The following is a 25920-nucleotide window of genomic DNA, read 5'->3' as shown; positions in this document are numbered from 1 at the left end:
TTTTTAAAACCAGTGTAGTACCTGGTGTTGAGCATTCAAGCATAGAAATCCAGAACCATCTTGCTTTGTTCTACATGCTCTATTAGCTTGAACTGTTTTATGATAAGTATTTCTTTTCCCTCTGTTGAAATCATGGTTTGCTTTAAACTCTCCCCAGGCCTTGGATTTTGAGTCTGCTTAACTCTATTTCATTACTATTGCTTCCATTTTATATCCCCTGCTCAGAGAATCCATGAATAGCTTTATAATTAATATATAGATTCAACTTTGACTCTGGGGCCATTTAAAGAGGACAGTCTCTTTTCCACTGATAATGTTTACAATTTTAACTTCCTTAATTAGCTGTCTCCAGGTCTACCCTTATGTCTCATGGTATATGCCTGTCTGTATCCACAGGTATATATAAAAAGTCATAATTGTAACTTACTTTTTGGTTCTGGGAATTCATTAAGACTTTAATTAAGGTCTTAAAGAAGACCTATGATCAATGATAAAATTGTTTAAGCACTGGATTTTGGAGGTTCTTCATATTTCTAGTTCAGTAGTTTTCATCTAATTTACCTTGTTTTCATTTGATATCTTCATTTAGAAAATTCTACATTGTTAGTTATTTGTAAACTTATAAAATAATGTTGCTAATAATTATCTAATGTCCATGATCTGAAACTGTGATGAATATGTGCCTAAACAGGTGATTGGCAGAGCCAGGGAAATTGCTTCCTCCATTAATGGAAAGATATCAGACCTGAGTAACATAGTCACCAGAATTCTGGACATATTTGTTCATGTCTTCGATATATATTTACTGAGTGTTTATTAGATGACAAACATTGTCCTAGCAGCTAAGATGCTGTAGTGAATGGAAAAGTTCTGTCCATGCTTTCATGGAACTTCTATTTGAGTAGGGAAAGGCAGACAATAATCAAAATCCATAAGTGAAATAGATAGACCACTGTAAATCTTTAAGATACCTAGTGAATAATATGACATAAAAGGATCGGCAGGTATCAGGAGATACAACATGGTTGAAATTCCAAATACAGTGGCCTGGGAATCTTAATGATAATGTGGCATTTCAGCAAAAACTAAACTAAAAAGAGAAATTGATCCATGCATATACCTACAGGGAGAGTGTTCCATGCAGAGGGAACAGCCAATGCAAAGGGTCAGAGGTGGGAGCAGCCGTGTTGCGCTGGGGAAACAGAAGAACAATATCAACATGGGTAAAGCAGAAGAAGCAAAGTGAACAGATGAGTTCCGGGAGACTTGGGAGAATCATATAGGGGACAACAGGTCATTATATGTGATTTTCGTATAGAAATGACAGAACTAAACTACCATTTAAAATCACTAAAAGTGCTATATTGAGAATCAAGTGAAAATGGCCAAAGACAAAACCAGGGAGCAGGCTCAACAAAGAGGCTATTGCAATAAGCCACTTGAGAGAAGATGGTGGCTTGAATGGTAGTAATAGTAGAGGTGATGATAACTGGTTGAAATCTGTAGAAGTCTTTAAGGCAAGGCAGACCTCTCAGGATTTATTGATAGTTTGGATGTGTCACATGAAGGAGAGGGACAAAAGACAACCATAGGAGTTTTCACCTGAGAACTGACAGAGACTTGGCATTATCTAATATGGGGAAACTGGGAGAAGCAGGTTTCAGAGGAAGATTAGAGTTCGATTTTGGACGTGGTAAAATTGAAAAATAAATTATACAATTAAATGAAAATGTAAAGTAAGCAGTTGGATGAGCCTGCAGTACAGAAAAGACACTTGGAGATTAAGGATGAGAGGAAATGTTTGAGGTTTGAGGAGAAAGGAAATATAAAATAATTGCATAGGAGTTTGGGGGAATAAATGCAATAGAAGAATATGCAATGATTGCAGGTCAGCATTAAAAGCATATTTGAGGTTAAGGATTATAAATTAATTGTGAGACAGCATTATTTAAAACTTTCCTCAAGCAGGTATACAGGTAGGAAATAGGTACTAAGCTGGATTTTAACATGACTGGGTTTTGCCAAGCAAAAAGAAGTTAGAACAAAAGAAAAGAGAATAGATGGTACGTGGTTGGGAATACACTCCTGTATTCCCAGCAGTTTGGGAATGGTTACCGTAACTGATGATGGAATTAAGCTTAGGAAATTAGGGGTGAGGGATAGTGAAAATAGATTATGGATCCCTATACTGTTGAGAAATACTGGACTTGTGGCTGAAGGAGAGGTAACCCTGAAAGACAGAAGGCGGTGATTATAGAACAGAGCTGTTAGTATGTAGGCTTTCACGTATTTGTGTTGAGCCCTAGAGTGTGATGAAGGAAATTGTCTTAAGATAGAGATAGGATGTTAAGATTATTGACAGTGAATAAGTTAAGAAGCTCAGAGACCAAGATATTAGAAAGACTGTATGCCTGGGTACTAAATTCACCCAAAAATTATGACAGGAGTGTAATGAAGGGTGGGAGAGTGAAGCACAGACAAGGAAGAGCAATTGAAGGCTTGGCTGTTGATTGCAACAAGATGGTAGGTGGTGAAGTCTGATAAGAAGATATTCAAATTGGCTGATTTTAAGGAGGAGGAAAAAAAAGTAAACTAAAACCTGAAATGAGGAGCAAAGGATATTCTTATTCCACCTCCACGTCCAGTGGTTTTATGAGTGTGAGAGAGAGATCAGCCACCAGTTGAGATGGCCACAAGTGAAGCAGTGTCCTCAGGGAGAACCAGACTTCCCTCACAGAAAATGGTGAGGAGACTAAGGATACAGGAGAATTGTTTCTTCCAGAGGGAATGTGGAAGGGTTTCATAAGTCAGGAAAGGTGGCAGATCAGAACTCTCAGCCAAATATTAAACAAATCAAGAAAACCCTTCGGATATAAATAATACTCCTTAAAAGAAAATAAACCTGCACATACCCATCTCATAGAAAGTGGGTTACTTACTTCATTATTTATAGACTTTCCCACCTTTGCACCACAGAGATAACCACAATTGTTCCTGGCAGAATAATTATGTTTCAAATTCATGTAGGTACCCAGCTTATCCTTATAAATTATATATTCCATTCCGCTGATTGAACATTGTTAGAATCTTCACATGCATTTAAAATACATGTCACTTCTTTGGAATGGTTCTTATGTTCCAAGAAAGGTAGTGAAACAATTACAGGTGAGGAAGGATGAGAAATGATGTCAGAAAATGGAAAGTTTGAAGATGATGGATGACCTGGGAATGCTGGGTAAAGGGTCATGTTGAGATTAACCCTGGTGGTTCTGAGGCTGGCAGTGTTGCTGAGCCTGTCCAGTGTTGCTGAGCCTGTCAGTGTTGGAGGTTAAGGCAGGATTTAGTGTCTTGTTAATGTTCTATAGCTCCCACTTGACACCTCCCATAGAAGCTGCCTCTGAGCTCTCTGGAGTCCTGGAATCTTCTTGGTCCTTGCCTGTGAAGTCATGATTTCCGGTAGTAAGCAGGTATTTCTCTGAGTGCAGTTTCCTTCTTGACTCTTGATAATGGAACTTTACAAGTGCACACAAAAAAACAATTCTGAAGGACAGATACGAGGTGAGATAGTAAAATGTACATAATTATTAGAGTTCATTATCAGGGTTCTGTGATGATCCCAAGGGGGAGTGTATGGGTGTCTTATGCCTAGAATAATTTTGGGGGTATACTATCCACTAACATTTCCCCATGTTTATCTCTGAGTAACCCCTATTCTATGAAGGCCAGTAGCTCTGATGTGATGCTGCCATGTACACAGGTGTGTTTTCTCAGGTCTGTCACCCCAATGGCTATTTACTAGCCTCCCTAGGCTCCCTGAATAGGAAACACTCCTTCTGAAGGCTCTGTCACCTCGCTAGGACTACACAAGAAGACTCCTGGCCAGGCGCGGTGGCTCACTCCTGTATTCCCAGCAGTTTGGGAGGCCGAGGCAAGCAGATCACGAGGTCAGGAGTTGGAGAACATCCTGACCACCATGGTGAAACCCCGTCTCTACTAAGAATACAAAAATCAGCCGGGCATGGTGGCGGGCGCCTGTAATCCCAGATACTTGGGAGGCTGTGGCAGAAGAATCGCTTGAACCTGGGAGGTGGAGGTTGCAGTGAGCCGAGATCATGCCACTGCACTCCAGCCTGGCTACAGAGTGAGACTCCATCTAAAAAAGAAGAAGAAGAAGAAGAAGAAGAAGGAGAAGGAGAAGGAGAAGGAGAAGGAGAAGGAGAAGGAGAAGGAGAAGGAGAAGGAGAAGGAGAAGGAGAAGAAGAAGAAGAAGGATTCCCTTTTCTCAACCCTCAAGTTTCATTCCTTCACAAGGCTCTCTAGTCTCTATCTTTCAAACACTCTGGCTACCCACTCTGGGTTGTCCATCTAACTCTCCTCAATGATGTTAGACTTTCATGAACAACGTTTTATCAATCTTTTGTCATCCTCCGGCTTCTTGATTTATCCTTGCAAATGTCCTTGAGCATAGGAAATACAGTGTACAATTTTGCCTTCTTAATAGGAGAGGTGGTAAAAACGGTCAAAATAGGCCCACATTAGTATTTTAATGTTATTTTATGATATACAGAAGAGAAAAACCAAAAAGGATATGACTTGTGTATATGTCTTTCAAATTTTCTTTTTTGATTAAAGTCAAATTTGATTAAGGTCAAATTTAAGTCACCTGAAAGGCCACGCGGCTTACACTTGTAATCCCAATACTTTGCATCATTTGAGCTCAGGAGTTTGAGAACAGTCTGGACAACATGGCAAAACCCTATCTCTACAAAAAAAAAAAAAAAATACAAACATTGGTTGGACATGTTGGCGTGTGCCTGTGGTCCCAGCTACTGGGGAGCCTGAGGCAGGAGGATTACTTGAGCTTGGGAGGTTAAGGCTCAGTGAGCCGAGATCACACTACTGTACTCCAGCCTGAGTGACAGAGTGAAATGATGTTTCAAAAAAGAAAAAAGAAAAAAAAAGAAGAGGAAAAGAAAAAGATCATGCTGGAAAATATTCTTTTGTCTCAGATCATCAACCTTAAATTTGTAGGAAATCATTGTTTTCATTCCTATAGTTTTAGGTTAGTTATGTCTACTTTTTGAACTTCATTTAAATAGAATCATAAGCATAATTTTTGTGTCTGCTTTCTTTCAACTGACAATGTTTTCGAGTTTTTGAGATTCAACCTTGTTGCATGTATCAGTATTTTCTTTTTAATTTGTTTGAAGAAATTCTATCATATAAATACATACATTAAAAATTTATTCTGCTATCAGTGGCATTTTGGTTGTTTCAAATTTTTGGATTTTATGAACAACATTACTATGAGTTATCTGTAGGAGTGGAAAATGCTGATAAGTGGAATTGTTATATTCAGGTGAATATTTAATTTTATAAGAAATTTCCTATTGATTTGTAGGAATTCTTTTATAACCTGGGTATAAACCCTTCATCAAATATATATTGCAAATACTCTTTGGGAGTGGGAGTTACCTTTTAGTTTCTTAACAGTTTCTTTTTTGGGAGTGGGAGTTACCTTTTAATTTCTTAAAAGTTCCTTTTGATGAGCTGAAAATTTCAATTTTGATGGCCTCTGATATCGATTTTTTCTGTGTCCTCTTAAAGAAATCTGTCTTCATTTCAACAAATGTGATGGAGACATTTTATTTTTTCAGAAGCTTTAGAGTATTACCTTTATTTTTAAGTCTCACATTTTGTCTGTGTAAGCATCCATGTTAATTTTTTTTTCTTTATATTACATTCACTTGTTTCAGCACAATTTATTGAGAAGCCTATTCTTTTTCCTTCATTGAATTGTCCTGGTTCTCTTACTGAAAATACATTAAACATATATATGACTGAACTCTACTCTTCTGCAATGACCTATTTGACTATCTTTACTTCAATATCACATTGTCCTGATCTGTGTTTTAAGTAAATTTTGATATCTGATACTGTATGATCCCCAACTTCTTTCTTTTTCTTTAACTTTCTTTTTACTGTTTCAGATTGTTTTTCATATGAATTTCAGAATTATCAATTTCTACAAAAAAAAGTGTATTTTGGGATTGTGTTGAATTTCTATGTCAACTTGGAGTGAATTGAAATCTTAAATCTACTGAAATTTTCTATCCACAAACATGCTGTTTATTTTATTTTATTTATTTTTAAGTTTTGGAATGCCATAACACTATTTCTTTTTGGTATCATTTTATAAAATATTAATAAAAACACAAATTTTGCAATCTTATACCTTTTTACATGTACAGTTTAGTAGTATTAAGTATATTCATTGTTATGCAGCAGATGTCTAGAACTTTTACATCTTGCAAAACTAAATCTCAGTAGCCCTTAAGCAACATCTGCCCCTTTCACCCTTTCCCTGGCTCTTGACAAATATCATTCTACTTTCTCTTCCTATAAGTTTGACTACTTATGATAGCTCACATAAATGAAATCATACATTTCACCTCACATAATGTCCTACAGTTTTATGCTTATTGCGGCATGTGACATGATTTCCTTTTTTAAGGTAGAACCATATTCCATTGCATGCCTGTGCCAAATATTTCCAATTTATTTTGATATTTTGATATTTTCTCTATCCATTTATCTATCTATCTATTCCAGGGGTGAGACACTGCGCCTGGTCCAAAGTTCTGTTGTTGTTGTTGTTGTTAACAGTTATTTAATTCTGTCAAAGGATTTGTCAATATCTTTTAAAATGGTGAAAGATGGCTTTTTTCTGTTGAATAAATGAGCAACATTCTTGGTTTCCTAACATTGAATGAATTTTGCACTCCTGAGGTAAATCCTACCTGATTATGATTTATTATATAATTTTTTGTTGCTCTATTGCTGATATTTGTTAAATTTTTTGTATCTTTAGAAGATTTATTCATATGTGACTTTATTTGCCTGCTTTTGATATCATGTTAGTGCTGTGATAAATTGAGTGAAGAAATATTCCTGTTTTTCCTATTTTTTAAAGGTATTTGTGCAGAATTGGTATTATTTCTCTTCTAACATTTGGTAGATTCACCAGTGAAATCAGCTAGGTCTGGAGTTTATTGGGGGGAATACTTTTTGTTATGAAGTCCACTTTTAAAATAAGTATAACAGTATTCAGACTTTCTATTACATTTTCTGTCAGTTTTGGTAAGTTCCTCCATTCCCCCCAGTAATTTGTTCATTTCACCCATGTGGTCAAATTTATTAGCAGAAAGTTGCTTATAAATTTTATTATCCTATTAATGTCCATAGGATCTCTAATGATATAACCTTTTCAATTTTCATACTGGTACATTGTATTTTTTCTTTTTTGTTGTTGATCAGACTTACTAGTGATTCATAAATTTCATTAAACTTTAATGAAAACAAAAATTGGGTTTTATTTTATTTCATCTTTATAGTGACTTATTCTCTTTTACAGATAAAGAAATTAAGTGCTGCCCAAAGTCCTAAATGTGGACTAGTAAACTGTAACTGTGGGGATTCAAACACAATTTTTTCTAACTCTAAAGCCCTGTCTCTTCCTTTTGTCTATAAGATTTCCTGCTTCTCAAATGGGCTTGATTGCAAAAACTGAATCTCTAAACTTTCAATGTACAGCATAAAAATCGCCAGATACTCTTGTTTTTGGAATCTAAATTACCCGAGATGAAGAGTCTAGGGTAACTTTGTTTTAATTTACAGAATTCACGTTCAGCACTTCTATGATAGCTCAACATTCAATGTGAAAATCAAAAAGCACTATGAGAAAAATTATAAAACCATGCTCCAACATCATCTACCATGGATTTCCTTAGAACCACAAAATAAATAAATCAATAATGATGCACTGGTTATCCTACCTGCTTACATGAAACAATTTAGAATTTCTTTTCTCACCTAGACATGGCTAGGGAAAAAAAATGATTTCAACCAAACAAGGGTATTGGCTCCCTTCAGAAATTTTTAATTGGATGCATCCTGTTAACTCTATATCTACCAAATCAGAAAACTAAGGAATGAACCTCCAGCATGTATGCTTTGGAAAAGTTACCATAATGAATATAGTGTGTCCCTCTGGTAAATAATTTGCGTGCAATTAGTTGAAAAGTTATGCTGTGTATGAAGCAAATTGTATGTGCTACAAGCTGTTGTCATTCATTAGTAATATTTACTCCTTTTGAGTGTCCATAATACGAAGCAGGTAGGCAAGCTAATCTGGATTATTTGTATGTTCTATGTGGGGCCATAAAGAACTGTTAGTTCTTTGGTTAATCTTAACATGTACTACTATTATTCTACAAAGCACATGAGGATTGTTGATATTTTGTAACATTATTTTATGTGAATTTTGCTGTAAGAACATCACATTTTCTGTCCATGCAGAGAAGAAAGTCTCCAGGAGCCAGGAGACTGGAGTATGATGATATGAATTGGACTAGATGGAAGATTTAGTAATGGCACAAAATTGACTGGTCTAGCACAGTGGGTCTGATTTAAGATTGCTCTAGGCTATTGACTCCTATTCACTAACAGGCTACTAAACAAAATGGATGAGCTAAACCAACTGTAGAGTGGCCCAGAATGAACCACAGAATGAACCTATACTTCCCGGCTCCTTCAAATAGTAAACATCCTGAGTGGGACCGAATCCCTAAGGCCACCCTTGAGCTGACTTTATTCCAATGTGAGGATTTTTGAGATCAGTATCACAAAATTTCCTTCAGGGCACTCTTTATTTGATAAGCTGTTGACACTGTTATTCAGCAAAAGCCTTGATGTTAGAGTTGTTGCCCATGATTTAGGGGGAAAAAAAAGACAGTGTTTGAATGAATACACAAGTTTACATTATAATGAATGATAGTTTTGTTGACTTCATCACCATTATTAATGTGAACAATATATTCATGTTTAATTATCTGTAGAATATATCTCATTGTGTTGAAATGGAATTTTTAAATGTGCAATCCCTTACTTTTTGTGGTCATATAAATTTTAGTTAGTCTTGAGGATAAAGACAAATGAAATTGAGGAATAAAAATATAAAGACAATGTATATCAGAATATAATCTTTATGATCCTAAGTATACATATATTACTAAAATAAAGAAGTTTGTGTTTTCTGTTCATACTCTGAAAATAGGGTTGCTAGGTAATATAAATGATACTTACATAAATTTGAATTTCATGTAAATGAATGATAATTTAATGATTTCCAAAATGTTTGATGGGACATACTTATATTAAAATTCTCTGCATTTGTATCTAATATTTAAATTTTATTCAGCATCCTGGTTTTTTTTCCCCGTAACTCTGGCAACCCCATTTGAAGAGGAAAGTAAAAATGCTTCAAGAGTTAGTACGCGTATTTCACAAAGTTTGTTTTTAACTAGTTTTATGTAATTTATTTGAATTGTATAGCCTTATTTCATAATACATTTCTCTTTAAATATTTTACACTTGTGTTAATATGAAAATTACTGATTAAGAGAAAGAAACTCGACAACATATTTTTTTAAAAGATCTGATTTATCAAGGTCGTGCTCACCTACAAAAGCATTTTCAAGTAATTTAAACAGATGGATAAATGTGCCAGCCACATTCAAAGATTTATCTTGACACGATTTATAGCTTCTGATAAGCTTTTTCTGTGGTTCTTTCTCCACGTGACTTAGTTAAGCCATCATCCAGAGGTTAAACGCCAGAGTTCTCTGACATTTTAAGCCAATGAAGGGTTTTTTTTCCTTTTTCTCGTAAAAAAAAAGTTTCTTTTGGTGCAAATCGAAGCCCATTTGCAATACCTCTGCAATCATCTGTAGAATTTAAGCAAAGAAAACAACAACCTAAAGTAAAAATGCCTTACTCAGGATCCCAATCATGTATTTTCCCCAGTGAAGTCTTTCAACAATTAAATTATGCTCTATAGCTACCGTCTAAGAACACATTTTAGATTCTACATTTCTTATTTAATATATAAATAGAAAATTTTAAATATTAAACAAGTAATCTACAAAATATGTTCTGTGTTAAATACAGGAGTTTTTCTTGGTAATTTACATAGTGTCTTTGTGATTTGGCTATAAAAACAACATATTTTTCTGGTGATGTGGAGAAGATGACTTCCAGTTCTTTCTTATACTCTCATTGAATACTATCTGAATAAATGGGGATCTTAACTGGAACCAAATAAAAGAATCAACTTTCAAAGTAAAATTAAAGAGCACAATTAACTTACTGCCAGTGTACAAGCCTGATAATCATTCCTAAAACTAGGAATCTGTCTAAGACTGAAATATTTTCATGTTTGGACATAATCAAAACTACAAAGCATAAAGTTCAGAAGTTTTTTTATGGACTTATATTGGTCATAAATTTATGACTGCTTTGTGACCAATTAAGTTATACTAAGTTAAATACCTAGGTTCAGTTCAGTACCTATGTTGACAGAAGCTAGAGGGGCTATACAAGAAGCATCTCTCACTCTAAAATGGAATTTAAAACTATTATACATTAGAGCCATTTAATATAAAACCATATTGAAAGTTCCATTTGTTATAATGGACCCTCTCCTAAAAACACTTCCTACCCAGTTTTATAGGTAGGTGCACATACCTCTCTCGTTTATCATATGTTATTCCTCTCCATTCTAATTTCTGATATATATTTTCTATGTCAAATATTAAAAGTGACAGTGTCATTTTTGTATTCCAAATTGAAAGAAAAACATACTTGTGAGCCAGTCACAAATGTCATTAGCTACTTAATAAGAGCAGCTCATGTGATAAGTTCAATGGTATAGGGAAAACAAAAGGAAATAGTAGTGAATATTAAACCAGATTGAAAAATAAAGATAATAGATTCTTAATGTGAGTATAAAAATAATTATGAGGTCATAATTACTGGTAATTATAAAAATAAAATTTGGAGAATGAGAATTGATTTTGGTTTGAATGCAAGACAGGAATTCTAAAATTTTAAAAAATCATATCAAGAGTTGTGATTTTGTTGAGAAAACTGAGGGAAACAGATGTATTTATAATATATATTTATGTATATTTATTGTAAAATATTTTTCCCTGTATATATGTGTACATACATATATGCTCTGTATATATACATATATGCTCTGTATATATACATATACATGTATGTGTTATATATAGATGTACAAAAAGATTCTTTTTAAAAATATATCTATATATATCTGTCTTTATATAATGACTGGCATTTCCACAGATTTATAAAATTTTATACAATTCCTTTAAGAGATATGTTTCAATGGTATTATTTATTCATGGTAGAAAATCCAAAAAGTACAGTAAATGCAAACAGAATAAAGAATTAACAATACTACTAATAAATGATGTTTTGGTTTATGTACTTTCAGTAGTACGCTATACACATACACTATTTTTTACTTATTTAGACTCTCGAAGGAGGCTTATGAGTACCTGGATTGAATGTTGAGGCAAAAGTTTGTTCTACATTTTAGGTAGGTTCTTTAATCATTATATTAATTTTAGAGAACTCACTGTGGCAAACATCATCCACTGGTTAATCCACTACCTTTACAGAGACCTTTTACTCTTATTGTCTTCAAAATATAGACTCTTAAAGCTAATAATGCTTTTCTCAGCCACTGTTTTCATCAATGAAGTAGAAAAAGAAATATGCTTTGATTTTATGAAAAAATGCCCCTTATTGTTTTTTCTGCCTTGAATATGGATGTGGTATCATGAATAAAGCAAATTCTATGCATGGTCAGGTAGAAAAATAATACAGCTGGGTCGTTAGTGGTATCATTGAGCAGCTGAAGCAATTGCAGTAAACCTTTATCTCTGGACTTCTTTTTAAGTAAGTAAAGTATTCACTGTTTTTATTGGCATCTGTTATTTGGCCATTTTCTTGTTTGTGGTTAGAGGCAATATTTACCTAATATGAGTCATTACTTGGAAATAGGATGCTACAAATAATAGACCCTAAAATATGTGTTTGATTGATTGAAGGAGATAGAAAAGCGGGCTGAGCAGCCACAGGAATTCTAAGTTCAAAATAGTAGCAAGGAAAAGTTAATGGCTGTTTCTGAAGGCTTTCCTCAAGTCTCATTTCTGATTTGACTCTTGGGAAATTCTCTTGTGACATTAACTAAAGGAATTGTTGATAGATTACACAGAGTTGATCCAAGATATGTGAGAATTCAGTCAAGTTTTATATATTGGAACCAGCCTTTTTTTCTTTTACATTGTCATTGCTATTGATAAAATATAACTCAGTGGTATTGATGACATAAAGCTGTCCCGGAGAACTATGACTAGTACAGCTGAGAAGGCTATGTTACCCAATGATCAAGAACATTTTTGGGAATGGTGTGACTAGTCTCCTAAACCTGAGGGACTGCATGACTGGCCAGGATAAAAGTACCCTAGAGCTGATTGCTTCTATTAGCTTATATTTTTCCACCCACATTCATCCTTATTTCTCATGACCATGCATATCTGGAAGGAGTAATGACTGAGAAACTGGAACGTATGTGTGGGAGTCCTGAGAATTCTCTGCTCTTGCTGTGAATGCTCTATTATTTCCTGTTCTTTATCCTTTCTAAAAGCAAGTGAAGTTGGTGCTGGGTGAACATTATTATGCTTCATAAGTTTAATTATGGAAAAATACAAAATGTTGACAGGTAATACTTATCATTTTAATGAAATTTATCAATGCCCTACAAGAAGTAGATAGACTAGAGATAGCCTGTCTGAAAGCAAGAAGGGCAGAACATGCAGCTTTTTTGTTTCCTGAATTTGTAAATTGAAACCTTAAATGTTGGAAAAACCAACATTCCTATCCCAGGCTGAAACTGATACTAGCAGAGGCAACAAAGTCCCAGCCTTAGCAGGATATTAGACTGGAGTTCTTATGCAGCAAAAAATAGGATTATGATATAACCTTCCTACTAAATCCTAGAATTTCAAAGAGCATTTAGTTAATGAACACTAAGCAAAAGATGATAGATTGATATAATGGTTTACAAGAAAAGGACAAGATTTTTTAGGTTTATTGAATGTGACTAGGCTATATCCATGTTTCTGGATACTTAAAAATGACCAGGCACAAATAAAATGGAAGTCTGCTTATTTCTTGAGAAGACTGTATTGCCAAAAATCACCAGGTCAGGTTTAATAGCCTGTGACTTTTAAAAGTTGTTGTTTCCCAAACATAAGTTCAGTTTTGAACAGGATAAGTTTGAAGACCTTAGGATTATCGTAAATATACATATAACCTGGATTTGTACTTTTAAGCAGGTTTTAATTTGCTTAAAGATAGACGTTTGTAAATGTCAAACAATGGATGGTAGTTAAAACCAAGATATTATATATAGTTCAGTGAGAGTTCATAGTTTGGAAGGAAAGGCAATGACAGAACAGAAGACCTGTAGAAAATTTAAGGGTCAAGTAAAGGAGGCTGTGAAGAAAAAATAATAAAATGAAAGGCTGAAAATATAGGAAAAAGAACTGATCATATTGGATTAAAAAGGAACATAAAGGGTAAACAGTATGTCCTCATTTGAATAAAAAGTTTTTAAATTTCTTGAAGCTTTCAAAGAACTTCTTAGGGATGGGGCACTAAAGATTTAGTGTAAGAAGATTTGTTTTTCATTGATATTATTTTTGTAGCTTAGTTTTAAAAATTATATAGACATGTGTATTATTTTTCAATAAAAATAAAATGATTTATCAAAATAAAAATTCAAGTGGAGGAATAGATATAGAATAGGAAGAATATCACATGATCATCTAGGAAGAAGGATGAGTCCAACTGTGGATAATTTTCGGAAAGACCAGTGGTAGTAACTTGATGGTGTACGTGGTGAAAATCTCACTTTTGTTTTATAATAAATTAGTAAGGCAGTTAAGGAATTAGAGGCTCTACCACTAGCTGTTGGTGAGTAGTGGTGGTACGAATGAGAGCGGGAGCTAAAAGGGAATAAATAAAATGATTGCTGAGTGGAATGGAGTGCTTAGATAACAATGAGCTCCATGACTTAGTATCAATCCAAATAAAATTTGCTCTTAAACAGATTTCCATTTATTTACATTATTCCAAAAATGAAATGAACATGTAGCTTTTTTTCTATGTGTCATTTTCCTGTCCATCTTCTTTTATTTAGCATAGAACACTAATAATGCAGGATGACTGTACAACTATAATATGAATAATATATATTATATTTCTGGTGAATTAATGTTTTATTATACATAGAGCAACCCTTTTATCCCAAATGGATTTGGCTGGTAATATATTCTTTGTCCTCTAAAATCAAAGTATTTCTGCCAGTGGGCATTGCTGTGACCAGAAAAGATTACTAAAAATAAATGAAATTCTGTCTCTGTCTTACACACACACACACACGTGCGCACACATACACAAATACACACAATTTAGAAATATCTTTAATGTTTTTGAGAATTGACAAATAGAAACCAAAGTCTGCCAGGGGCAAAATTTACTATTTACATACTAAACAGGTTACCATTATTTAAACAACTGCCATTTTATTTTGTAACTAGATTTGTCTACTGTACTTTATTAGTGGCTTACTAAGACACAATGCTTTCCTTAACCTTCAGGGCTGTGATGATTCAGGGTTCTTGCAACATTACTGTCCTTACCATATTTAAGATTATAAATTTAGTATATGGGAGTATTTATTTTTCATAGCTCATCTTCAATTAAAGTAATGTCCACTAGGCGAAGAGTGGTTTGGGAGCAGGAAAATGATATGGTTAAAACTGTGCTTTGAGAATTTTAATCTGTTGGGATTATGGAGTGCAGAATGGCATCTGCATCATTTGGCAACTGATTGGATGCTGAGCAGGGTAGGATGGGAGATGTTGCAGCACAAAGTCTTCTACTATGACTCCAGGTGTTTTGGACTCTGAATCTTTTAGGAGTGTTCCAATATGACTCCAATGTCTTGCGTTATAAGTACTGTGAATATTAATTTGCATTCATCACAAAAGGAGGCAAAGCAATGTAAGATTTGGAGAAGCTAGTGTGTAGGTATGTATGTGTGTGTGTGTGTGTGTGTGTGTGTGTTTTCTTATATTCAATTTAAGATTTTGTGGCAATCTTGAGTATTAGTTTGAATCTGCATTCAAGAAGAAGACTGGGGATTGGATAGGAGAGTTGCTTCACTAAATTTCATAAACTGATAAATTTTAAACACATTTAATTATAACATGTCTGGAAGATTGTTTACAATAAAATAAATAGGCATAAAGGAAATACTGTAAAATATGAGACAAAAACATTAGTTTCAGACCATGATATCATGTAGAAAATTTAATACAAGAATGGGACATTTTATGCATTGGCTTTCCCACTAATTAACTGCTGGCATCTCTCCCATGATGGTTACAATTTTTCGTTAAAAGTAGGCATTTTCAATATCTGGAAACAGACTTCCAATGTCTATCAGGGCTTATTCATAACACTCTTGCTTTCACCCTCTACTTTTTCTAGTTCTTCCCTGGCACATTGGTCTGTTCTCACATTGCCATAAAGAAATACCTGACACTGGGTAATTTATAAAGAAAAGAGTTTTAATTGGCTCATAGTTCTGCAGGCTATGCAGGAAGCATAGCGGCTTCTGCTTCTGGGGAGGCCTCAGGAAACTTACAGTCACAGCAGAAGGCAAAAAGGGAGCCAGCACTTCACATGGCCAGAGCAGGAAAAAGGTGGGTGGGGAGGAACTACATACTTTTCAACAACCAGATCTTGTGAGAACTCTATCATGAGAATAGCACAAAAGGCATGGTTCTAATCCATTCATAAAGGATCCACCTCCATGATCCAATTGCTTCCCATCAAGTCCCACCTCCAACCCTGGGGATTACAATTGAACATGAGATTTTGGTGGGAACACAGATCCAATCAATATCACCTTGCTAAGTCCTTATTGCTTAATGATCACGAGAATGAACTCTGTGAACTCTGAATAATGACTTTTGTGCCTGGCACTGGTCTTCATGGTCTGTTATTTTGGTAAATAACTTCTCTTTCTGGATCTTCGCAGTACCTCTGTCCTTATCAATGGCAGTGGAAGTACAGAGAGTTCTGCCAACTCCATCCAGCTCTCTGTTTTCTGTTACCTTGAACCCCAAATTTAATGCCTCAGCAGCCTTTAGCTAGTTCTCATTTCCTAGCTCAGTGAGACTGCCACTACCCTTGGGCCCCAGCTCCCTGTGCCACAGTAGGGGACCATATCCTAGACAGAGAACTGGCAAAATGTGCAGCTCAACTCATGTGCAGCTCTTCCTTCTCTCATAGATTAGAATTCTACTTTGCCTGTTTTCTAATGTTCAAAAAAGAGAGATGCTTATATATTTTGTCCAATTTACAGTTGATTGTACTGGGTATGAAAATAGTACTAAAAAGATATAGGATTATATCTGGAAGCAATGCTCCCTAAGGCTATAACATTTTCACAAATAATTATAAATGTTTTGGAGTTTAAAACTTTTAGGTAAAAATTGTATATGTTTAAGGTATACAATATGATGTTTTGATATGCATATGCATGGTAAAATGATTGCTACAGTCAAGCAAATTAACATACCCATCTCTTCACAGTTATCATTTTTTGTATGTGTCATAAGAGCACTGAAACTTACTTTCTTGGGAAACTTCCAGTTTATAATAGAGTGTTGTTAACCACAATCATCATGCTGTACATTATTTCTCTAGACAAATTTACTCTACATAACTGAAATTTTGTACCCTTTGACCAATATCTCCCTATTTCCCCTAACTCCCTGGCACTGGTAACCACCATTCTCCTTGCTACTTCTGTGTATTTGACGTTTTTAGATTTCACATGTAAGTGAGATCATGCATCTCACTTTCTATGTCTGGTTAATTTCACTTAGCTTAATGTCCTCCAGGTTCATCATGTTGTCACAAATGGCAGGATCTCCTTTTTAAAAACTTAATAGACATTCATTCATGAGTAGTGGTCCCTGAAACCAACTGCAGTTTCAGCAATTCACTAGGAGGACTTGCAGGACTCAACATATAGTCACACTTAGAGACCATGATATATTGACTTATTACAGCGCGAAGATACAAAGCAAAATCATCACATGGAAAAGGCACATGGAGCAAAGTCTGGAATAAACCAGGCACATGCTCCCAAGAGTCGTCTCCTAGTGGATCACTTAATTCCTTTAACAATGAGTTGTGGCAACATGAGTGCAATATTGTCTGCCAGGGAGGCTCCTTAAAAACTCAGTGCCCAGAGATTTTAGACTGAGTGCCCTCTGCCTAGCATGTACCAAAATTCCAGACTCCCAGAAGAAAAATAGGTATTTGGCAAACTACACTGTTTACACTAATACTTTATGTCCAGTGAGCCACCTTTATCAGTTAGGGAAAAGTAAGAACCCTCCTGAAATTTTAGTTCCCAGATGTCAACCAAGCACTAACTAGGGAAGTATCTCAGAATAGCAGTGTCAGGCCTATTATATTAACACTTTTCTGCACAATTTGATAAGTCTAAATGACTCCCCAGAGAGATGCAGAACTCAATCTGATATACTTATTTCATGAATGATGCCCCTCTATGTTATTTTTCTGACTGAAATTTGTAGTTTATGTTTTCACAAAACCAAATATATTTGTTTTTCATGTAACAGGAAACTATACTGATATCATGAATAGGTGTATAGTTGACCTTCATTGTTCCCAGATGCGATATTTGTAAGTCTGCCTAATCACTGAAGTTTATTTGGAACCCTAAAATCCATACTCACAGCTTTTGTAGTCATTTATGGACATACACCGGGTAGTGAAAAATTTAAGTAAACACACATTCACAGCTGAGGCTGAACAACACTATGTTCTTCCTTCTTGCTCAGATCTCATGCAGAGATGATCAGAGAGTGGGGATATTAGGAGCATTCGATGTAATGCAAAAAGTTCCAGGTCTGGGGTCAGTGGGACCAAGTCTGACTCCCAACTCTCGCACAACTTTGATATGGCAAGTCACTTAACACTCTGAACCTCATTTTCTCTTTGGCAAAGTAAATAAAATGCAATCAACCATAAGTTATTTTTAAGATTTAATATTATAATCTATGCGATATGTATATATCTCTAGATATAGCTGTAGACCTATAGATATAGATATACACTTACAAATTTCTACCAGGAGCAATGGCTCATAATTCAAAAATTCAGTTTCCAACAAATATATAGAACATAACTACTGTGAATAATGACAATCAACTGTATATATTTTAATCCCCATTCTGTCATTCTTTGTTGGATTTTCTTCTTGCTGAAGTTTATAGTTTACAGATTTTAGTGTGTGCTCAACAGTGTTAAAATATCTTAATATTTTTATTATAAAGTAATTTAATTGGGCTACCTTCTAGAATAATTAGTAGGGTATCAGATTTTGGTTTAGGTTGACAACTTTCATATATTATTTCATTTTTCTTGGCATTACTGAGCTGATAAGAAATCTGCTACAGGTTTAATTATTGTTCCCTTTAAGTCAGCAGTTCTTGTCCTCAGGTGGCTTTTAAAATCTTGTCTTTGATATTTTGTAGTTATACTACAATGTGTCTACGTGTTGATTTATTTTTTTACTTCTGCTCTGCTGTCAGAAAGTCCTTTTGAATGGAGTACTAATGAGTTTCTTTATTCTGGGAAAATTGTTTACCCTTACCTCTTAATATTGATTTTCCACCAGTTTCTGTTTTTCTTCTAGAAGAGAGATGGACAAACTAAGAACATTGCCTGTTCTTGTTAACAAACTTTTATTACCCATTTGTTTTTGAATTGTCTATAGATGCTCTGGGGTTGTCTGGCTTACAAAACCTAAAATATTTACTATCTGGCTCTTCATAGAAAGCATTTACTAACCCCTGATCTAGAGCTCCTACTAGATGTGTGTTGAAATAATGTTTACATTTTAAAATTCATTCTTCATACTTTTGAATGTTGTTGTGTTTCTGTATGTGTTCTTGGTTTTCCAATTTATTGATTCTCTTCAAGTTTTCAGTCTAGGGTTTATTAACGTTTTTGCATTTAAAAATGTTAATGATGACTATATTTCCAACATTTTAATTTGATTAATCTCATATAGAATGCTTATGATTCATTTCTTCTTGTTCTAGTTCAGAGTTTCCTGTATATATTTATGAATTTTTTTTCAGTTATTTCATCCATGGAATTTAAGTTCCATGAAGGTAATGATTTTTGTGTGTCTTGTTTGTTCGGTGCTATTCCCAACACCTAAAATTATGTCTAGCATTGAAATGGCATTTCATACATATTTGTTATCATCTAGGATTCTAAATATAATTATTTGGAATATTTTGCAAAAACTATTTAATTTTTTATTACGTAAAGTAAATTTACTTCCAAACTGTTGATTTTGTTGGTTCTCTCTTTTATATTCCTTATGTTGGTTTGCCAGAAGGTGAATTTGCTCCATTTCTAGACATGTGTCCACACTTACCTATGCCCTCTTTCTTCTTAAGAGCAGAGTGTCATGTAAGCCACAGACCTAACCAATGACTGGGGGCTTTCTTGTTTTTTTTTCCAGAATCTGCTCAAAAGTAGGACCAGGGTAAACAAAAGGGTTCCAGAAGTAAGCTGAGGTCTGGTCACTGACTCTTGCAGAGAACTTTTAGTCCCTCTTATTCAGGATGACTTAAATTCCAGGTGTCTCTGTTGGTTTTTGGAGTACAGGAAACTTGTAACTTCTGCTCCTGGTGCTATTTTTTATTTCTGTTCTGTTTCATCTCTTAGGAATATCTAACTTGTTTGTGAAGTCAGTTATATATTTCTAAAATGTTCTCTTTCTATAGCCTGTGGTTTGAGCCTAGTAGTTTACTCAGTATGTAATTTTACCATTCTTCTTCATCCTCATTCTTTACATTTACTTATTTGTTTTGCACCTACATTTATCTGTTGCCTCTATTAAATCCAGTGTTCCTCTATACTGGGCCATTTTCACTGCCATATAAGCATGCTATAATATTTACTATCTCACTAAAATATTTATTTACCTCACATTTTCCTGCAACTTCAGGCCATACTTTTATTTTGTCTTATATTGCATGCCTCATAATGGTTGTCTATACTTGCCAACTTTATTTCTTCTCCCATCCTCTTCTCATTGCCCTCTGCTGCCTCACTGAGATAATGCACTTGTGAACCCCAAAGACCTACACATCCGAGTTCACTGATTGTCATTTTTCACCGTATATAGATAATTGAAAGCGTTTGACACACTTGATCACACTTGATATTTCTTAAAACATTTGCTTTGCTTCAATTTGGTGATTCTCTTACTCTTCTGAGTGTTGTTTATCTTTTACTCATTCTCAGGCTCTTTCTCTGGGCCCTTGTCAAGTTTCTAGATTCAAAATGATGATGATGATGATAATAATAATAATAATGATAATAATAATGTTGTTGTGTCCCAGGAATCCATCTCAGACATCTTCTATATTTATACTTACTCCTTAGAGACTTTCATCCAGTTGCATATTTTCAACTGCTCTGCATAAGCTTCTGATGCAATGATTTATACGTCTCACCTAACCTTTCTCCTTTATCTAGGAGTCTACACCCTGCCTTGGGTATTTCAATCTTAATATGTTCAAAATGGGACTGTTAATATGTTCAAAATGGGAATGATACCTACATTCATTTTGATTGGGAAAACAAAAAAAACCTTGTAGTCATACTTGACTTCTCTCTATTTCTAACAACAAACACCTAGTCTACCAGAAAATCTTGCTTGCTCTATCTTTAACGGTATATTCACAATCTGACCATCTACTACCATGAGCATGACTAGATGATGTTTAATCCACAATAATCCCTCATCAGAATAGTTACTTAACACTTCAGTTTCCCTTTCTCAACTTCTGGGTCCTATCCTCTGCACAACTGCCAGTGTTTCTTCTAAAATGGAAGACAGATTATTTTATTCCCCAGCTCATAAACTTCCAGTTGCTTGTTGTAACACTGATGGTAAAATCTAAAGTCCTAATGCCTGTATGATTTCGCCCAGCTGCCATATCTAAGTTTTACAGGATTTGGTCCTGGCTACATGCCTGCTTATTTGATGTAACTTTCTAGCAATTCTGCTCACTCGTTGACCTCCAGGAACACGGTTTTTTTTTTTTCTTCCGCAAACACACCAAGATTATTTTTCTCTGTAATACATATTTCAGCAATGCAGACCTCTATTTGATACGCGAGGAGGGTAATGACGTCAGCATAATGCAAGGTTGTACTAGGTCTATATATGATTGTTTCCCTAACTACGTGGCAAGAGGAGTTATGACTACTTCTACAGGGAAGAAATAAGCCTTTGCTCAGCTGCTGCACTGGATGTAAGAACCCACTCTAAGAGAAAACAAGGCACATCTGCCAGCACACCTTACCTGCCAGCCTTGAGTAGTTCTCAGCTGTGTGGGTTGGACTGTGTCCCGCGCCTACTCAATGGCTAACGGCTATCTCAAGCTTTTACAACTGCATTTTCTTCTTCATTCTCTCAGCTCTTGCAAGCCTAGCTCTGATATTGAGAGTTGCCAACTGATTTCAAGTTATTGCTTTGTGCATTTTTTTTTTTTTTTTTTTTTTTTTTTTTTTTTTTTGAGATGGAGTCTCGCTCTGTCCCCCAGGCTGTAGTGCAGTGGTGCCATCTTGGCTCACTGCAAGCTCCGCCTCCCAGGTTCACGCCATTCTCCTGCCTCAGCCTCCCCGGAGTAGCTGGGACTACAGGCACTCACCACTGCACCCGGCTAATTTTTCGTATTTTTAGTAGAGACGAGGTTTCACCATGGTCTGGATCTCCTGACCTCGTGATTCACCTGCCTCGGCCTCCCAAAGTCCTGGGATTAGCTTTTGTGCATTTTAAAGACCCACATTATGGTAGCACCCAGTCATGCTTAACTACCTACCTGGGTGACCCAGTTGGGGGTACACATAACTGTTTATGTAATCTGCTTTTGAAGTTGTAAAAATTGTGTGTGATGTGCTCTGTATTCATCCGTTCTCACGTTGCTAATAAAGACATATTCAAGACTGGGTAATTTATGAAGGAAATAGATTTAATTGATTCACAGTTAAGCATGGCTGGGGAGGCCTCAGGAAACTTACAGTCATGGTGGAAGGGGAAGCAAACGTCTTTCTTCACATGGTGGCAGGAAGGAGAAGTGCCCAGCAAAAGGTGGAAACGCCCCTTATAAAACCATCAGATCTCGTGAGAACTCATCCACTATCATGAGAACAGCATAATGGTAATTGCCCACATGATTAAATTACCTCCCACTGGGTCCCTCCCACGACATATGGGGATAATGGGAACTACAATTGAAGATGAGATTTGGGTGGGGACACAGCCAAACCATATCATGCTCCTAATATTAATTCCCTTTAAATCCAATTAATTTCAGTACATAACTTTTCAGAAAGCAGTTTGACCCTCTAACACTACTGTAAGTATATAAAAATAATAGAAACACCTACATTCTCTTGCCTCTGGGTCTTGGCCTCTGTAGTTCCCTCAGTCAGTGAAACTTCTCCAAACAGCCTCATGACTTGTTCCCTCACTTCATTCAAATCTCTCTTTAAATGATTCCCTCTCGAAGAGGTCTCCCTAAACAACACATCTAAAATAATACCCACCCTCATAACTCTACCTCCTTAACTTCTCTTAACTTTCTTCTTGGCACCTGACATCACATATCCATTTGTGTATGGATTAATTGTCTGTTTCTTATAGTGGAATGTAAACTTTATCAGTGTAGAGCCTTTGTTTTGTTCACTGCAATAAAAATTTTGGCAAATAGCTAAGTGCTTAGTAAAAAATTGTTTAATGAATGAATAAATGACTCAATGTATGGATAGTTTCATTTTCTAAAAGAAAAACTTCATCAAAAATAGTTTCGATGCAGACTACTTTAAGAAAATCATTTCTCATTTCCAACTACATATTACATCAAATAAATTATTTTAAACCTAAGGGTTAATTTCATGAGTTAATCCATTTAGCTACAAACCATTGCTAATAACTTAAATAAAATTGCTATTTTAAATAAAACTTCATAAATAAAAATTAAAATAAGTTTTAAATAAAACCTCAACTAAAAAGAATTGCTTTAGGATGCTTAATGTTATCATTAATAATTTCAAGAGAGTAATTTAAAGCTCTATGGCATAGTAGGAATGCTAGATCTTTAAATTAGAAAAATTAAATCTTACTAAATAATACATTTATAATAATACGTTTGTTTAGTTTCATTCTTTATTTTCCAGTGAGATATTTAAAGGATCAATACTAGATGATAACATTTCACCTCTTCAGCTATTTGTTTCTTTCAACATTATGGTTATCACAGCCTGTTTTATTTTTCTCTCTGTTTATTTTATTTATGCTTCATGTGTCAGGTGGAATAATGGACGCCACTTCCCAGAGGTGAAAAATCTGCAGGGAAACAAAAGTTCTGACTCTTATCAGGCAGAATTAGAGCTTTTCTGGAATTTACTATCCTCTTCACATATTCCTTGAGCTAGAAAGACTTCTATGGGGCATGGGTGGGAGTGGAGATACATGCAAGTTTGTGGGAGGTGAAAAGCAGAGATAGGTGAGGGAGGATATGGGAACTGGAACCAGGAGGTTTTTGTGTGTGTAGAACAATTTGTCTCACACATTCACAGGTGAAGTATTTCCTACATAATGTGCTATTTTGATGATGCTTTTTGTGATCTTAAGGGATTAGTAAAGTAGTCATAGTGGTATTTATCATAAAGAAATTCTAGTATTAACATTATAACAAAATTGAACTAATTATAATTTGGAGGTAGATTTGCTATATTTAGAAATATCCCTTTAGCACTGAAGTGTAAAATATGTTTTTGAACAAGTTAATATGTGTTGTTTATCTTTTAGAATATTGTGGTGATAGGCAATAACTTCCTCTATCATCAAGGCTGCCACATAACATAGCTCTGAGAGATTAAAGAAATGTATCTTTCAGGAAAATCAAACTTCTTTTGACAGCAAGTTTTTTTATGGTCGTTTTTTGAATCATATGATTTAACTGATCCTATTCTCCTAAATTCAGTTGATTCTAAAAACATTTCAGCAGGGGTAGGATTAAAATCTAATTACCTAAATTTTACTTAAAAATATAAGACTGTAATTTTAGAGTAAACAGTTTATATTTTCCTGTGTTTTCTCATATTTGCAGTAGGGAAGAAAACTGGCTAAGATTAGGAGTCTGTAATTTAGCTGCTTGGATTAGACAGATTTCTGCACCTATTGTTTGTGTATTTTCTACAAGCATACATTTGTTTATTCATCTATAAAAATGGGATAGTATTAGTAACTACTCCAGATAATTTTTGTGATGATTAAATAAATTAATGAATTTGAAGCATTCAGAACAGCATCTGATATTTTAATAGGTATCCAGTAAGGGTAATAAGTGCTTGCTATACTTCCTTCTTCCTCCTAAATACGTTTGCAGATCAATGGAGATTTAGCAGCAAAGAATTTAAAAATTAAGAGCAATAGATAAATGCACGTTACTTTCTAGGTAAGTAGATACATTATATTTAATAATAATTTAAGAAGAACATTAATCTTTTAAATGTAACATTTTCCTAAATGAAACCATTACTCCATGTAGCCTTAGAAGCATTACTTTTGTTAGTCTGTTTTTATATCTCGGTATACAATCGTACAATGACAAATAGAGCTTGATGCAGAAAAATTCCATAAGATAGAAGATATAAAATACCATTTTAGACCAGGTGCGGTGGCTCACGCCTGTAATCCCAGCACTTTGGGAGGCTGAGACAGGCGGATCAAGAGGTCAGGATATCGAGCAATCCTGGCTAACGTGGTGAAACCCCGTCTCTATTAAAAATACAAAAAAATTAGCCGGGCGTGGTGGCGGGCGCCTATAGTCCCAGCTACTTGGGAGGCTGAGGCAGGAGAATGGCGTGTACCTGGGAGGCAGAGCTTGCAGTGAGCAGAGATCACGCCACTGCACTCCAGCCTGGGTGACAGAGTGAGACTCCATCTCAAAACAAAGCAAAACAAAACAAATCAAAAAATACCATTTTAACAGACATCATGACATACTAAGAATGCAGAATCATTTTTGAGCTTCCAATTTATTAATAGAAATAATTAATATGACAAAACACTTGAAATTATTGTATGTGTATTTAAAGAGGTAACATATCTACCATAAAAACTTTAGGATCTGGTAACTCAGTCATAAAAATTATCTTGGGGTTGAAACCTGGCATATACTGTGTTCATTTGAAGCACAAATGGCTTCTCGTTATTCACAAATTTTCATTATTATCTTTTAAAAATCAAGAAAACTTTAGTTGTATATTTCTAATATATTAAAATCTAATGGAAAGTAGAGTTTCATTACAATTGAAATTTTTGTTTTGAACTTACGGTTAAATTTTGAAGACTGCAAGGAAACACATACACATAATCGTAATGGGAATTCTACATTATAATTAATTTAGCAATAGCATCTTGTGTCAGAGGGAAAATTTGAAGGCTAAATCAGACATGTGGTGGTCATCACTGCTTGGACTTACACACCCTAGGGTCTTCATTAGGAATAATCACTGTGTTATTCCTTTTGTAAAATTTATAAGCTTTAAGTACTATCAGTTCAAATTAGTCACAGATTAAAGTAAAATAAAATAACTGCAAATGTATTTTCTTCCTTAGAAACATAACTTTTTGATGATACTGAGCTATAGATTGTATGTAGAAGATAAAACTTGTAGAGTTTAAGCTAAATGATGCTGATTAACACAGTAGGCCATTTGGGGAATATAATTTATTGGAATTACACATTGAAATGCCTGATGGTAGTCAGAATAGAACTA

The sequence above is a fragment of the Rhinopithecus roxellana genome, chromosome 21 (assembly GCF_007565055.1).
Source record: "Rhinopithecus roxellana isolate Shanxi Qingling chromosome 21, ASM756505v1, whole genome shotgun sequence".
Taxonomy (NCBI): Eukaryota; Metazoa; Chordata; class Mammalia; order Primates; family Cercopithecidae; genus Rhinopithecus; species Rhinopithecus roxellana.
This window is presented reverse-complemented; position numbering follows the sequence as displayed.